General features: G+C 38.8%; 1 protein-coding gene across 6 annotated transcripts in view; it reads right to left on the bottom strand.

Moving 5' to 3' along the window:
* ULK4 (unc-51 like kinase 4) overlaps positions 1-17,841 on the bottom strand; it is a 257,174-nt gene that overhangs the window by 76,908 nt on the left and 162,425 nt on the right. The window lies entirely within an intron of this gene.

Below are 17,841 nucleotides of genomic sequence, written 5' to 3'. Positions count from 1 at the left end.
TCCTGATACACCCTACTTCATCCCTTAGAGAGTGTCAACTAAAATGAAATCTCTTGGTTTTGTCAGACAGAAGTTAGATGATGCTTAGGAGATCTTCCAAACAGCAGGTTTTAATGATCTGCATGAGGAACAACCATAACTAACAGGACACCTTATGCTCTGAGAGGCAACAGTCTTTAAAACCTCCTCTAAAACTAGCCTGAGATATTAGTGGTTGTTGCTTCACAGCTACATGGAAAAACTTCTGCTTGCATGTTGTGAATAGATATATAGTGTATGCTTTTTAGAAAAACAAAGGCTGCATGAAGTCCTCAAATTAATGGCAAAAACTAGGCAAAAAGTTCTTCATTAGACTAAAATCTGTTATTTTTGTTAGATTAGGAATTCTTTGCATTCAGCAAGATTCAGAGTCAGTAAAGATCCAATAAAGACTTTTGACTTACTGCTCAGAAAGATCAAGCCTGCAACAATTACCATGTGATAAAATACAGGGGGAATTTATATCCTGGGCTTAATTTAGAACTAGAAATTCTTCTAAAGAGATTGCTATTTTAATAATAGACTTCCTGTCACACAGGATTAAACCCTGTTTATCTACTTCAAATATCTTAACATGCTTCTGCTTTGGCATCAACTTTCCCTTCTACCAAAATCCTTGAGAGACCACATTCAAACGTTGAGAGCTGCCTTTTTGACAAAACCTGTACAGACCAGATATGAACAGCCTCAGAATGTAGATACAGCCCCAAATTGTTGTCGCAAATTGACAGCATTCAACAGCTTTGAACGATGTTACCAGTGCTAATTGCTCTAGCTAGGCCTTCAAGAGTCCCTGGACTGAGAATGATAAGGACCAATGAACCCTAGCTTCAGAAAATTCTCTGAAGTTTTCAAACAGTTTTAAATTGCAGAAATAAAACACAGTTGACTGCTGTTGCCACGTATATTCAGCAAAGAATAAGGGTAAAAACTCTATACATTTCCCTACTGAAAAGTCATGCTGTGTAAGAAAAGATTATTTAATATTTATTCCTACTCCTCTTGGTCTATTTACGTCAGTCTTCCATAGGATGAAAACTTACAGAGTACAAATACTTGGATTTTCAAGTGATAGTCTTTTACAATTGTTACAACTAGACCAAAATATAAAACCAAAGGCTAGACTATGCACTAAGTGGAATTTGCTGCTGTTCATTACAAAAAAACTGAATCTATGCCACAATTGCCTGTAACACCCTGCATTATTCATCAATTAAGTTTACAACAGAAATGAAAGCTGACAACTGGTCATTGCAACTGTCCAAGGTGGCCTCGGTGTATTTACGCTTACATGATCAAAGGGCTTAAACAGAGGTCAGGATGTTACATGACAGTAAAGCTGGATTTGCAGCTATGACCAGATTAAATTCTGTAGCCTTAAACCCACTCTTCTAGGCCAACTGCTTTCTGAATAAAGTGTTAGGATAACTTTGACCAGCAGGCTCTCTTTCTAATTTGCTATCATCTGGCCATACCAATAACGCCACACCTGATTAAATGTCTAAAATCTAACCTCAGATGTTATTATCCTTCTTATTAGAGTGGCTTAGGCATATATCTCATTTTGTTTGCATGGATGCTTGTTCTACTGTGACCTATCCATGATTTTCAACCCTACCACCAGGATCTGTGAGCTGGAACCCATCACACTGTGATCACACTGTCACCTCAGGCTGTACCAAAAATGCCTTAACCTCATACTCATCATTAGTACAGCCTAGACCAACAGAGCCTTCATTTGCTGTCAGTGCAGCTACTTGACCCCAACTATCTTGGCTTCAAATGACTGTGCCAAGCCAAGACAGCTGGTGCTACAGCTCAGCTTATTTAATCAAGAGGCAGTCCTGGCTCTGAAAGAACTGCAACAGCCTTTGTGTGTTTGAATATCATGTTCCACACCTTGTCTCCCCTGTCTCAACAGGACCCACACAACAGGAGTGTGGGTCTACTGACGCTGGCTTGTGGACAGCCTGTACATTTTCTATGCAGGTACTTGTTGCTGGGAGTAGTGGAGCCCATGTATACAGTTATAGACTGGCTCAGACTCTTGGGGAAACTTCTGCTTAAGCACTGGAAGGAGATCACATGGAATAGTTTGGTCTACTACGCTATCTTGGCCCAAGCCACTCAGTTTTGAAACAAAAACAGTGAACTATACTACTCTCCCCAACAACAAACTGAACTGGATCCTGCTGCAGATTTATCTGATGCTTTAACTGACAATCTGGATTCTGCTTTGCTCAAGGGCAACTAATTTCTTCAGAGGTGAAAAAGAAGTTAAGAACATTGATAAAACTACAGAGAGAGAGATGGCCACCACAGAACAGAAAAGGAGGATTTAGAGAGCCAGTATTTAAGTGTGTGCCCTGTGAAGACGTGCAACAGAACAGCAAAAGAAACTTAGTATGCAAGCCCTGTTTTAGTACTTGTACTAGTTTTGGCTGGGATAGAGTTAAATTTCTTCCTGGTAGCTTGTATGGGGCTGTGTTTTGGATTTGTGCTGAAAACAGTGTTGATAGCACACCGATGATTTCATTACTACTGAGCAGTGCTCACACAGCATCAAGGCCTCTTCTGCTTCTCACAATGCCTGGCCAGCAAGTAGGCTGTGCACCACATCTACAGGTCTCTTAAATACCTCCAGGGATGGTGACTCAACCACCCCCCTGGGCAGCCTCTTCCAAGGCTAGACAACCCTTTTGGTGGAGAAATTGTTCCTAACATCCAATCTAAACCTCCCCTGGCACAACTGGAGGCCATTTCCTCTTGTCCTGTCACTTGTTACTTGGGAGAAGAGACTGAGGCCCCCTGGCTACAACCTCCTTTCAGGTAGTTATAGAGAGTGAGAAGGTCTCCCCTCAGCCTCCTCTTCTCCAGGCTAGACAAGCCCAGTTCTGAGCCTCAGCCGCTCCTCACAGGACTTGTGCTCCAGACTCTTCACCAGCTTTGTTGCCCTTCTTTGGACACACTCCAGCACCTCAATGTCTTTCTCGTAGCAAGGGGTCCAAAATTGAACACAGTGCTTGAGGTGCAGCCTCACCAGTGCCGAGTACAAGGGACGATCACTTCCCTCATCCTGCCGGCCACACTACTTCTCATACAAGCCAGGATGCTGGTAGCTTTCTTGGCCACCTGGGCACACTGCTGGCTCATATTCAGCCAGCTATTGACCAATACCCTTGATATTCCATACCATACGATGTCATGCTCAGCCATAAAACCGGACGAGAGGTTGGTGGGAAGGCTGCTGCTCCCAGACTGGCTGGGCATTATTTGTTTGGTGGTGAGCAATTGTTTTCATTTGCATCACTTGTCTGTCTTTGGTTTTATTTTCCTCCATATTTGTTTCTTCCTCTTCTCCTTACAATTCTTTTTAATTCTTCTTATCATATCTTTCTTTCTCACTTTTACTATTCTGATTCTCCCCCATCCCAGCAGGGCAGGGGGAGTAAGCAAGTGGCTGTGTTGTGCTTAGTTGCCAGCAGTCAAACTTTTCCCTTTCCTCTACCGTGTCTGCTCTGCTGGGCATAGGTGTTTATTAGGCATTAATGAACTAGGGGGTCCCAGTAACTTTATCAACTTGCTCCAACACAGGGAGCCTCCACCATCCTGTCCCAGGGTGTGCTTCATGTGTCACTTCTTATGTGACTTGGGCATTACCACTATGCACCTACATTTTTCCTCCAGCCTGCTTATGCCCAGATCACTGATTCTAGAAAGCAAATTCAAGCAAAGAAATTAAGTTCAATCTTTTTGTTTGATAAGATATACAACGGGGGTGGAGGGAAAGGGGCAGCTTGCAATGAAAGGCTCACGTTCCTTTGTTCCTCCTCCATGTTATCTCAAGTGAAGAGACAAACATCAAGGATGATAAAATTTAACAGTAGCTTGAAACAATGAAGTAATATCCCCAGCATTTTCTAAAATAATATGCTCTGCAACAGATTCAACACAGGTCACTGCTTCCATCTAGGATTCAGAATTGTAATAGATATACCTTCATTCTGTAGGATATTTGATAAGGCCTCCTTCTGTTTATGTGAAGAAACACTTTTTCTGGTTCAGAAAGAAAGCTAGTACATCAAATGGCTTTAGGGATGCCCAATGAGTTTCAGTACAGGAGCGCCCACTTTTCCAGACGGGACCAACATGCAGTTGCTGCCTGTGAATAGCTGAGATCTGCTCAAAATTTTGGCTCTGCTCTGTTTGAACTAGGCTCGTCCTTTGCCTTTGTTCATCAACATTTTTAGAAAGAGAGAACTGACTAGGAGCAATGAATATTGTGCTTTAAGGGAGAGGGACTTTGGAAGTAAGCTACAAAAAGTGAAGTCTGGATCTATGCCAAGTAAAAGCAGCTCTGATTGGAAGACTGGGGGAATTAAGATCTGTGAAACTGGACTGACAACTAATTATGCAAGAACTGGAGAGAAGCTGCAAGAAGTAGACACCAAAAATGAGATGTATACAATTAAGTTTTCAAGACAAGTAATTTAACCACAAGTAGAGGTCAAACATTTTGCACAACTTGGCCTGCCAGAACACTGCGCTGTACTAGGCTAGTGCGCTACAACTCAGCCTGGGAGACTGGCATCGCAGGCAGCACCAACACTGGCCAGCTTGATGGAACTAAATTAGGAAGTTATTGCCAAGAGTGGTCATTCACTGCCTTATGGATGTGTTACTGCCGCTGGTTACAAGCATGACCGTATGCACACCTTTCACGAACACAGGTTTTCTTGCAGGGGCTAGGCAGAGCCCCCAGCTGGTTCTTGCACTCACTCCAGACTGAGTATCTCTGTACTCAGGCTGATCCCATAATGCATAGACAGTCTGAGCAACGGCCTGACCCATAGCCTGGGCAGGCAAAATCTTGTAACCAGTGCTGTTCTTTCTATATCTTCTGCAAAAACCTCAAACTTGCCTTGATAATCTGTTCCTTTGGGTATTGTATCTGCCTTTTACTTACCTTGCTTATGACTTTTCCTGACAGTACAGATAAAATACTGCTGCTAAATTCATCTTCTTGTGTTGCTGTTTGAACCACATGTCCCCTGAACTCAACAACATTCAATGTAATTTCTGAAGAAAATGAATAGTAAGTAACAGTTTGAGCGTGTTTTTCTTGTGAGATAAATAATGGCATAAACCTACACTTCACATCATCCTGGGTTGGGTGGTGGGATCAAAATATACAATATCTGTGTTTGAAAAGGACACAGTTTATTCAGCAAAAATGTGTATGGGAAAGACTGTTGAGCCATCATGGATAATTTTACTGTTTTGTCAATCTTTATACAATACATATAGTAGCAGTAGTTTTGTTGTCTCACAGGGAAATAACTCATATTTCATGGCTGTATCACTGGCTAAAGAGCTGTATGTCACAGTCTGGGCACATTAGCTAGGAAATACGATCTTTTAAAAGTGTGAATAAATGCATTAACGACACTACCAGATTTTTGCCAAGTCTCACAGGAATAGGGGTGAGAAGGTTTTGAGTAAGCAACCTGCAATATGATAAGCAAAGAAAGAATGGCCCTCAGGAAAGATAAAACAAGTTAAAACTAAATGGATGCAGGTGAACAAGAAGTTTCCACCCTTTTTTTCCTTATCTCTTCAAAAGGTTGGTGGCAATACAGGAAAAAAAAATCTTCCCAGTTTTTACAATCTCCTAAAAGACAGAAAAGAGCTTTAGACTTTATAAAAAGATATCCTATTTCTTTCCCTATTCATCTTAAAAATTCAAAGGGAAGCACATATCTTTTTCCTCAACAAAAAAGACGGAACAACTAGCTGATGCAGTATCTTCTAACAATGTGGAGACAGCTATAGAAACCTTTAAATCCTATTTATGAAACAAAAAAACCCCAACGTTTATCAAGTTAGGGCCTCTTTGAATGAATAGTTACACTGATTTGCTTAAAACTCAGATCTGAACTCCACCACGTGCTTAAGCGCAGGTCTGCGTTCACACACTTGTCTTCATAAACCCTTGCTACATAAATATAATCCTGGTCCAATTAGAAGAAAGCTCAAGCTAAAATGAGCCATTTTTTTTTTTTTTAAAAAAAGGGCGTGATAGATAAGCTTGTACCACATTTATGAAATGTATTTTTTTAAAAAAATCAAATGGTATCATCAGGTGAGCATCTACATTTTTGTCAGAGCAGCTTAAATAACCACTGTCCCACAGCTGGAAGTTTCAACTGCACATCAATCAGGTTCTCCCAACAGCTGACTTGCAAAAACTGACTACTTGCAGATACATTGCTATAAAATTTAAATACTCATGGATACAAATATACACATAATAAGTTACCATATCGAATCTACAAGGCATTCACCAAATCCTGTAGGAAAAACTTACTAGTTAAGGAGTGGTAACTTACTACCTCAATAACTTTAACGAGAACACAGACTCTCACTTGAATATATACTGCCGTAAGATGGTGGAAAATCCATGTGTAGGCATGGATCTATGGCTTCAGACTTCAAAAAAATTTATCTCTAGAAATTAATTCTTAAATAAGAAATGCATATAAAAATATAACTTAAAGTGTTTGGAAAAACTAAGCTAAACAATATTATAAAATTAGATCCTTTAACAGAAGAAAACATCAAACCATAATGACTACATAAATGTTGTATTTTAGGTAAAATTTCAAAAATATAAAAAGATTTAGGTGGAAAACCACAAACATCACAGAAAAAGTTTCAAGTAATATAGACTGCTACTTCATATTTGTGTACAAATTGGGACTTCCAAAAGGCTTTAAAAATGTAACTAACTTCAGTTTCTCCATTTCTTCCTTTCTACTTTAAAAAGAAAATGATTTTCAAGTTTAGTTGTCCACAAATAGTTTAAACAGATTATTTTGTGAGATGAAGACATTTGTTCAGGCCATAATTTTCCTGAAAATAACTTAGAAGAGGAAAATATCTGGCTGTTTGGAGCTACGACAACTATTGAAAACATCTAAAACAAAACAAAAAACCCGAGCCATTCTTTAAACCAGTGAAAACCCTCAGATTTCATTTATCTGCCCACTACATAGATCTGGTCCTGCCAAAATCGGTACTTGTTTTTAGCAATTGACAAAATGAACTTCCTTCAGTAGGATCAAGTAAGTACATCTGAAGAAGACCATTACCCCTATGACAGAGTAATGATTGATGTAGTTTAATTTTGTGTATAGTACTTTGTACCTTTGCAACTTTACGCTTACCTCAAATTGGCAGTGATGCATTGCTTTCATACTGAGACTGTTCTAACAGCTGGAATAGAAAACATATGAAAGCTCTATATCCTATATCGCATAGAAACTATTCAAACTGGGTATCTCTTCAAATATATAGTTAGATTTTTAATTTCATCGCTTGATATCATCTTTTAGCTTACTAATTACATCTGACAAGGCTATACAGGGACATCATCATAATTAGATTTTAATTTATTATCTGTAACAGCTTAAATAGTTTTTGTCATCAATAGTTAACTTTTAGCTAATAGGATAGCTACGCTTTTACCTAGTTATTAATTTTCTCTCAAACTGAACAAATCCTCTAGTCCTAATATATGATTTGGGTTGCACTTCAGGGGAGTACTAGCATAATATCTAATGATAATAACGCTTAAATTAGACTGCAGGAAAAGCAGCACCTAGAACGAATGCAAAAATGACAGTCTCCAGAGGGGAGGAAACCCTATCATTTTTATGGATAAGTGGGTGAAAAGGAGCATGAGGCTTTGCAGATTTCTTCCTTTCTCCCAGTCCTGAGTTTGTCATCATGAAACCTTCAGGTATCTACAGCCTCAGATACAAAATCAATGCCTTACATTTAACATAAAAATTTCATTTTTCAAAACAAGTTTTCTGCTTCCAAACATTATCAGTCAGTGTAATTGCTCAGCCAAAACCTTAAGTCTTAGTTTTGTCTAGTAATTGGACAGGCATAAAAAAAAAAGTCTGTTATGGTTGGCATATTAGAAATAGAAAGACAGTCAAAGTTGCTATATTTATTGAACTAACTTCCCACCACTAAAATAAGCTGATTAGTTATCAGATTTCTGCATAGACTAGACTGCATATTCTCTCAGACTAGAATATCATGGAATGAGAAGATTTTGAACATTTTTTGTTATTACTCCTTTCTCTTCCATAAATTATGGAAGATGCCAGACAATCTGCTTGACTGGCCACAGGAAGGGTATCAGGAAGCCTACTCCAGCCACAGAAAAGGCCAGTCCTCTCTTACAGCACAGCACTAGTGAGACAAGATGTAACAACCTGTTGAGCCTTTATTAACTGATTTTATCCTTTGAAGTCTTAGCAAGCGTGCTGTGACATTTTGCGCCTTATGGGTACGGCTCTCAACAACAACAGGCTTGGTTCTACTTGAATGGCATAACTGTCTCTCACAGCAATTACCGTTTCTATTTTCATCCTTTTCAGATGGCTGTATTGTTGAATATCACAGGATGACACAGGTTATTTTTTCCTCAAAGACTTCACTACTACCATGCTATTTTGACATGATTCCCGCTTACCTTTTATGATACCAGACTTCTAAGTTTACCCATGTGATGTTATACACTTTCACCTGAGTGACTGGCATTTTGGGATAGAAAAACATGTCTTAATACTGTTTAAAAAAATATTCTGAACTTCATAACATCACAAAAGAGACTTCTTCAGGCTCAACCACCACTGACTTCTCAGATAAGCTGTAACTCAAATGAACATAGTGGCACACAACTACTATCTTTAGATGTTCATAGAGACATCTCTGTGCTCAAGAGCTGAACTAACTACTACGGTACTGTCAGGGAGCTGTGAAAGTCTTATGCCCTGCACGGCAGAGGCCGTAAGGTGTATACCTCCTATCTGAGGGACTTTCTCTGTCACAACCAAGCGATACAGAAGCAACATCTGCAACTACTCAGGATGATGCAAGTCTGTCTGCATTTATTTTCTGTCTTTTAAAACAATTTCTTACTTTATGTTTATTTAACTGAGAACATTTTGTTTAACATTGATTAAACACAGAAAAATTGTTTTTTAGGTCCTTACTGATGTTGATTTCCCTAATGTATTCTCTCTGCCAAACTTTCCATCCAGGATCACAACATATTGCATATGAACTAAGCTTTATATATGCTTAGGGTGATGTACAATAAGCAGGTATAAAGAACTGCCACGAAACAACATATTTTCTATCTTCAGTCACTGAAGATATATTCCTATATTGTATCCTGTAAAAGTTTTGCAGAAAACTTCTGCCTCCTAGGAATCAATAGGGGCTACTGAGGAATGATCAAATGGCTTCAGAACCAGTTTGAATGTCTGATTTCTTCACAGAATAAGTCTGTGGATTTTGTTTGGTTTGGTGGGTTTTTTTCCTTGCTTTGTTTGTGTTTTAAAGGGCATATTAGTTTAAGTAATGTATTTTATAGGATTTATTTTATAACTACTGCCTTTGCCTTGCTAGTAGACTTCTGTATGACTAATCCATGGTCCTCTTATTGATCGCTGTCTTAGAGTTTGTTAGTTTCTCCCATCTTGGAAGAAAATCCTGCAACTTTGAAGCTAGCAACTCCAACAACTCACTTGTATTCCAAAAATCAAAGTCCCATGCAATGTCACACTAACGCCTTCTCAGTGTTTTACAGTAGTTCAGACTACTGCTGCACAGGTGGGTGCGGCAGGGAGGAAGATCCGAGTTGCCAAGTCAGTGTGGTCTACCGTCTAATTTCATGAACACTGACAATTTCGCCGGTGAGAGCGAGCTGCCTAGGAAGCTAGATGCTGTTCTTAGAAACGGTACTATGGGCAGCATAATCAACTGTCTTTTGGAGACTGAAGCTCAAATACTTTCACTGAGGAATTGAAAGGTAGAAGAATATCCTACAAAGATGAAGATAAGTTAGAAACCTTTGCAGTCTATCTAAAGACCCCAGAAATCATTGTAATTTACCTATTATTACGTTAAAGATCTGTGTATGTAGAAGATTGATACACTATACACTTTTCCCCCTCCCCCTAAGAAAAAGGGTAAAGTCGGATGTTGATCTCATGAGTGCCACTTTTTGGAATAGACTTTAACAATACGACACACAAAGACATTTGAAATCTAATTAATCTCTTGACATTTGACTAAAAGTCAAAGCAGCAGACCACAAGATGAATAAGGATACCTCACCCATGAAGGATGATCTTTCTTTCATGAGGTGCAAATGAGTTATGATGATCTGACTACAAAGTTTATTGCAGATCTCTTCCTTTTTAATAATTGTCCCTGCTTTAAGCACCTACCATGCTTTCTTAATATGATATTGGATATAACAACTGCTGCAGCTGACATTCTACATTTCCACTAAAGGTCCTTCCTTAGCAACTTCATTTTTTTACACAGACTGCTTGAAGTACCACATACTACTATTACCTGTTGCATTTTTAAAGAACTTCTTGAAGACTAGTGTTATGGTTTTAAGTGTTAAAACCCATAATTTCACTTTTGCTTTAGTTCCCAAGTTTCAACAGCATTAACACATAAAGAATAAAAGTTTAGGATTTGCTGTACTATATAATGGAAACTGGTTTTAAACACCCAAACATCTCTACTTACACTGCTAGTGGTGGTTACTTCAGGATAGTAGCCAAACACAAGATCACAGCACTATGGTCTGAAAAAGGTCATTCAATTCAACATGACTGGATTGAACTTTATACATACACACATTGTCTCCTTATAAGGCCATTATTTTAAAAAAAAATTATAAACCTTTTATGGAGTATAATGAGATTCCAAAAAAGCTCAAGATGTAAACTCATTTGTAAGTAATACTGCACTGCAAAGAAACTTTTCCTGAAGACAGAATTACTTGGAATTACCTTTTATACATTCTGAAAATAATTGCTTATATAAATATAATAAATTTGAGGCATTATCAGGAATAAATAGCTGCAGACAGACTATCAGATGTTATCCATTGCAGCCTATAAGGTTTATTTTCTAACAACCTGCTTTGTTCAGATCTTCAGAATGAAGATCCCGATGAAGCAGCTAGAGCCTTTGAAACACATTTCTCTACACTCTAATATACTATGTCCAAACTCTTCCTATAAGAAAAATGCACAATGTGACAGTTACAATGAAGAATTTCCTTGCCTTTGAACATAACCAGGGGACAAACAAAGTTTGAAAGCACTACTAACTACAGACAATTAAGATGATTTAACATGTTCTATTTTTAATTTGTGCAAACTATCTGTAAAATAAACCAACCAATCCAGAAACACAACAAGAAAAGAAACAAAGGTGACAAAAAGAGTGAATTGAAGGCAAAATAGAGCTTATATATCTGTGAGCTGTACTAGAATACTGTTTTACTACATTAAGTACTGTGATACATTTGGCTATTTATTAGTCATCACTCTCCACATAATTAAGCGGTCTTGCACACTAACACCACTCACTTATCAAGCAGCCAAACCTGACTTTGTGGTTCATCTTATGCATAAATTTGTCATTATGTCAATGCTTGTCAACAGGTACAACATAGACAATATGTATTTTCAGTAGACTGCCCTAATGACTGTAGAAACAGATGATCATACACTGTACTCCTACAACACCTGCTTAAGAGCTGATGATTCTCCCATCTAGAACTCAGTGTTCATTTTATAGTTGACAAATGTCAACCTTTTCAGTATGACAAGCACAAAGTAATATATAGCTGGTTGTTTAATGATCAGTAGAACTAACAATACCCCATTTCTTACAGATTTGCATCCTATGTTCCTGACCACCTCCACAGTAATAAGTCACCATCCTTGTCACTGATGACTCCCTTTCCCTATTTCCAAAACCTTGGCACTACTTCGTCCTAGGTCACCCAGCTATAAGCATGTGCTGTAGTGGGAGTTGCTCCCATGCACTGACTGATCCTGTAGGATCATAGGAACCCTCCTCAGACATTGACCAACACACTGCTGAACTCAGTGGTTACAAACCCAAACCAGAAGACTGCAGATATCCTAAAAAGCAAACAGAAACTGAATACAGAAAAGACTGGGGGATATACTAATTAATAGATATTTACAGGCCTATTAGTAGACTTCAGGATAATACATCAGTTTTAAACTTTAATTTAATAAATGCTAATGGAAATAGAATTCACAGATGAGAAAGTTTCACCTCCATCAGTAAGAAGTATTATATTGCAGGATATAAACTCAGACCAGTTAGCTCACTTTGATCAAGTCATAACTTTATGATAAAAGAAGGAACACTGTTCAAGAATGATGCTTCTCTCACATTTACATTCTTTAGTTCTACTTGAAGGTGAAATGACATCTTTTGGTTTTTTGCAACCTAATTTCCATAGGGATGGTCCAAGATAATAGGTTGCAAACTTAACGTTTTTAAAAATTCTGTAAATTTTTAGGTATTAAAATTCCTTTTTTTCTGTAAATGTGTAAGCACATTTTGTGCACGTCATGTATCACACTATTCCATTTGCTGTACATTTAATTGATAAGCCCATACTATTGCCTTTCCCTAAGCTATAGTACTAACTTGGGTCTCTCTCCTCAGATAATGATTACCATAGAATACATACTTTGTATATTTGGACCTCTATGCTCTCTCAAGTTAACTTAAAATTGTCCAATGATTTCAAAAGATGGGGAAAGGGAGGAAAGAAAGAGACTGGCAGACAGAAGCCAAGACAGATGGAAAGAGGGTGAGTCTCACATTTTTAGAAGACCATGCTAAAAACGAACACTATTGTGTTGGCTTTTTAGCATCTCACCTTAACTATTCACAAGAGACCTATATTAATCCCAGTCTCCTTATTGTATTCCAGTCTCAGTAATTAAACTGAATCATACTATTCCCTTCTGATTATTAAATGGAAATTGTCATTAATGTTAACAGAACAAATGTTTAATAGCTGATAACACAAATACAGGCCATTTTAAATTCCCTCTGTGACTTGAGGTGCATACGTTATTCTCCCTTTCACCTTTAAACATTACAAGTGGTTATCATTACATGTCTGATGTATTGTCACACCGAAGGATACAGTTCAGGGGAGAGAGAAATTAATGCGAGGCAATCCACCCTGTACGCAAGTTGCTGAAATGCACAACTGTATCACTGTTATTAATATGAAATCACAGTAGTAATAATGAAGCAAGTGCCATCATGCAAGATTTCTTTGAGAAAGGGGAAAGTTCAACAAGTAAACTGCAACCCACTTTAAAAAAAGGAATCTCTATCACCTAATATAACTCTTTTGAGCAGGTGAGAGTTCTGAAGGCTAACAGGCACAAAAGGAAACAGTGACAAGGGTCTCTGAATGATCTGTCTGCAAAAACACTGCTTCTTGCCAGCTAAAGAAAAGCATATACAGAATATGAAAGAAATCCTCATTGCTAACATCTGGACTCTTGGAAACAAAAAAAACTTGACAGGACTGACCCCCTAACCTAAGTTCCTTATAATGTTGAACAAGAATTTAGGAGGTTTAATTTCTAAAGCTTCATATATACATGAATTAATTATCACACTGTAATGGCAAAACTGATGACCTATAATACTCTCTCTTCAGCCTTTTTTTTTTTTTTTTTTAAGATAGTAGAATAGCTCATGAATGTTGAATGCCTTCATCAACAGCATGGACATAGAGTGTTAATAGGATGGAATAACATGCACCTTCAGTAAGTTTACAGATGACATTGAAATGAGGCAAGTTGTTGATGTGATGAAGGGCTGAGCTAACATTCAGAAAGATCTCAAAAAATGGGCTGCCAGAAACCTCTTAAACTTTAACAAAGGCAAACACAAATTTTGCTCTTGGGAAGGAATAAATTAATGTAATAGTACAGGCAAAGGCTGGAAATACACACATCGTGGTGCATGCTCTTAAACATCTTGGTTGACCTCCTCTGGACTTGCTCCTGTCCATAAATGTCTGTCTTACAGTTTGGAGCTAAAAGCTGGATACTGTACTCTAGATGAAATCTCATGAGTACCAAATACAGGAGAATAATCACTTTCCTCAACCTTCTTTCTTATTGCAGCCCTCTTTTGCCTTTACTGTCTCATGGTCAACTTTTCCATATGGACTCCAGGATCCTTTTCTACAAGAGGGAGCTTAGTTTCCATTTTACTAGATCATATTCTTCTCCATCACACAAAAATAATTAAAAAATGACACGCTGAATATCAAAGATAGTGGCAGAGGAAGTTTAAGGTATTTTCCTGTAGTGAATACTATATATTTACAGTTGGTAATGAAAAGGATAAAAAACCCTCCAGTTTGTATGGAATAACTTTTGATAGAGTCATAGAATTGCTTACGTTGGAAAAGACCTATAAGATCATCAAGTCCAACTGTTAACCTAGCACTGCCAAGTCCATCACCAAACCATGTCCCGAAGCACCACATCTACAGGTCTTTTCAATACCTCCAGGGATGGTGACTCAACCACTCCCCTGGGCAGCCTCTTCCAAGGCTCGACAACCCTTTCACAATGAAGAAATTGTTCCTAATATCCAATCTAAACCTCCTCTGGCACAACTTGAGGCTGTTTCCTTTTGTCCTGTCACTTGTTACTTGGGAGAAGAGACTGAGGCCCCCTGGCTACAACCTCCTTTCAGGGAGTTGTAGAGAGTGAGAAGGTCTCCCCTCAGCCTCCTCTTCTCCAGGCTAGACAAGCCCAGTTCTGAGCCTCAGCCGCTCCTCACAGGACTTGTGCTCTAGACCTTTCACCAGCTTCGTTGCTCTTCTCTGGACACACTCCAGCACCTCAATGTCCTTTGTGTAGAGGGGCCCAAAACTGAACATGTTCAAGGTGTGACCTCACCAGTGCCGAGTACAGGGGATGATCACTTCCCTCATCCTGCTGGCCACACTACTTCTGATACAAGCCAGGATGCTGTTGGGCTTCTTATGGCCACCTGGGCACACTGCTGGCTCATATTCAGCTAGCTGTCAACCAACACCCCCAGGTCTTTTTCTGACAGAAACCTTTCCAGTCACCAAACTGTAGCATTGCATGGGGTTGTGACTCAAGTGCAGGACCCAGCACTGAGCCTTGTTGAACCTCATAAAATTTGCCTCAGCCCACCAATCCAGCCTGTCCAGTTCCCTCTGTAGAGCCTTCCTACCCTCAAGCAGATCAACACTCCTGTCCAAGTTGGTGTTGTCTGTAAACTTACTGAGGGAGCGCTCAACCCCCTCATCCAGATCATTGATAAAGATATTAAATGGAACTGGCCCTAGTACTGAGCCCTGGGGAACACCACTTGTAACCAGCTGCCAACTGGATTTAATTCAATTCATGACAATTCTTTAGGCCCAGCCATCCAGGTTTTTTTACCTAGCAAAAAGTATGCCTGTCCAAGCCATGAGCAGCCCATTTCTGCAGAAGAATGCTGTGGGAAATGGTGTCAAAGGCTTTAGTAAAGTCCAGGCAGACAACATCCACAGCCTTTCCTTCATCCACTAAGGGTGTCACTTTGTCACAGGAGATCAGGTTAGTCAAGCAGGACCTGCCTTTCATAAAGCCATACTGACTGGCCCTGATTGCCTGGTTGTCCTGTACATGCTGCATGAAGGCACTCAAGATTATATGCTCCATAACCTTCCCCAGCACCGAGGTCAGACTGACAGGGCTGTAAGTTCCCTGGATCCTCCTTTTCTCCCTTTTTCATTCAAAAAAAATCTTACAGTCTACAATTACAAGATCAATACCTTCATAACATTCTTGCAAACCATATTTCAGAAGTTCTTTACTTGACAATTAGGCCATTAATCAATAAAGCACTGGCCAAAATCCAGGTTTTCAGTATTCTGAAGATTAGCCAATGGGGAAAAGGGATGACAGAAGATGGGGACATTTTACTTGAGATAAATTATTTTTGGCTGCTGTGCTGTTTTTCCTAGTCAGGATACTGAAGTTCAGTGAGCCCAAGTTAGTGTTATCCAATCACTAATAGTCTGAAAATATTACTAGAGTCATTTATGACATAGCACAAGGAAAAGATAAAAGACTCTAATAATGTTTCTATGCCACTTCCTTAATTTCGAAAGTAGCATGATGGAAGAGATGCATTTTATTTTTGGAGCAGAGAAGTGAAAGAGTACTGATATACGACCAGCAGCATAAAAAGTACGTGGGAGTTTGCTCTGTGAGACAATAAAGAGGAGATATTTAGGGAATGGATGCAGTTTTGCCATGTTGTTAAATAGTTTTGCACCCAATTTGCCACGCAGAAAGGCAGAGCATATTACTTTGAGTAAAGCACGCCAATTATGTGGTTACAGTGCTTGTGGGACTTGAGTTAACTTCTTTGCACATCATTGTGCAGTTTTAATGTTATCCTGTTGCAGGTCAGTGCTAGCTTAGGATTTTGCCCAACACAGAGCAGATGTGCTCAAAGATAGTAAAAGCAGCACATATATCTAAATGCCAAGAAACTCCAAGCAGTTCTAAGTGTTCTCACACCACTAACTTCAGAGTGGATCTGTTTGAAACAGAGGAGAGGAGCATGTTATTAGCTACAATGTCAAGTTCCAGTTTGTCTCTTGAACGATGGCATTATTCATTCAATCCCTTCAGAGTAAAAAGGACCAGGAATTCAGCTTTCCCACTTTCTGGGTGAATGCTTTACCTGCTAAGGTAATTACAAAAACGAGGGCATGACCACTACTACCAATCTTGATGGAGTTTTAGGCTGGTATGTGTTCTGATTTATCTCTTCTTTTTAATTGCATATCTAAGGCAGATCCAATTCTTCAAATTTGCTCATCACTATCACTGTTTATACTTAAACCATTAATCATACTATGTCTCATCTGGCTCCTTCTCTGATGTGACAACTATAGAAAAACTACACTCTGATGAAGTTTCCCCCTCACACCCCACCCAATCTTTTTCTAGAGGCTTTTAAATGGTTTTCTCTCAACTCTTGGCTTCACAAGAGACTTAGCTGTCTCTTCACTGTCTCTCTATGCAAATGTCTTCCTTCTCCCTTCTCCTTCTGGAGTATGCTATATATTGCTATGCCAGTAGTCTAAGTCTGATTTATTCTATACAAACAGTACAAACAGTAGTGTACATCTGTACTGCTGGATGTCACTCATTAATGATAAACAAAAGTAATGCTATCAATGTGTGTATTTCTAAACAAATTTTTAAATTTAGATAGATTTTCAACAGCAGAAACTTTCTCTTCATTTTGTAAACCAAAACTAATTTCTAAATTAAAGGAGTTTCAACAATAAAACATGGTGAAATGAAGACATGGAAGAGTTTGTAGACTAAGACTTCATAGTTACTTTAGGCTCCACCCTATTAGTCTACATCACTGGACTGGAATAGAAGCTAGTTTTTTTAAAGAGTGCAGAAATATTGTACAACTTATCCTTTTACAGGTTTGAGGAGTGAGAAGAGGAAGAACTTGCAGAGGTTCTCTCTGCCTGCACTCTGCACTGTTATGGTCAGAGCTCTAGCCCACTCCTTTCCAAAGCTGTTCTTCATGGGCATAATGTAACTTTTAGTCAGTAATTCTTTTGTAACCACATTTTTTTGGAGGAACAGCTTTCTAAAACTTAAATTTATAATCAACTCAATAAGGGAGGTAGATGAAGTGATGGGGAGTACCAGTCAGCTGCAACGCTATTATCTAACAACCACTGTAGAATATAAATACATACAAATCTACAGTTTCACACAATGCCAGATATTACGACACACTGGGAAACTTCTACAGTAAGGACAATGACTAAAG

The sequence above is a fragment of the Grus americana genome, chromosome 2, assembly GCF_028858705.1.
Source record: "Grus americana isolate bGruAme1 chromosome 2, bGruAme1.mat, whole genome shotgun sequence".
Lineage (NCBI taxonomy): Eukaryota > Metazoa > Chordata > Aves > Gruiformes > Gruidae > Grus > Grus americana.
The sequence above is the reverse complement of the archived record's forward strand: the minus strand, read 5'-3'. Positions and strand labels throughout refer to the sequence as shown.